The sequence below is a fragment of the Phaethon lepturus genome, unplaced genomic scaffold (assembly GCF_000687285.1).
Source record: "Phaethon lepturus isolate BGI_N335 unplaced genomic scaffold, ASM68728v1 scaffold429, whole genome shotgun sequence".
NCBI lineage: Eukaryota > Metazoa > Chordata > Aves > Phaethontiformes > Phaethontidae > Phaethon > Phaethon lepturus.
The window spans coordinates 1-246 of NW_010563933.1; positions in this window are offsets into that span (position 1 = coordinate 1).

A 246-nucleotide genomic window follows, 5' to 3' on the forward strand; every position below is an offset into this window, starting at 1 on the left:
AGAGGGCTGCGCCATGCCCGGGCCGGCAGCGCTGTCGCTGCCTGTGCTGGCCGTGCCTTTGCAGGGCGGGTCGCAACGTTCCCCCCGCCCGGCCCGATTCCTCTGCGGTCCTTTCGTCCCGGTGCTGCAGCCGAGCTGTGGCCGCGTAGCTGGCGGCAGCACTTGCCCCGGCGGTGTGCGCCTCTGAGCCGAGTTCAGTCAGCTTGGGTCCCTGGTGCTGGCGGGGGGGCAGCCCTCGGGGTACCG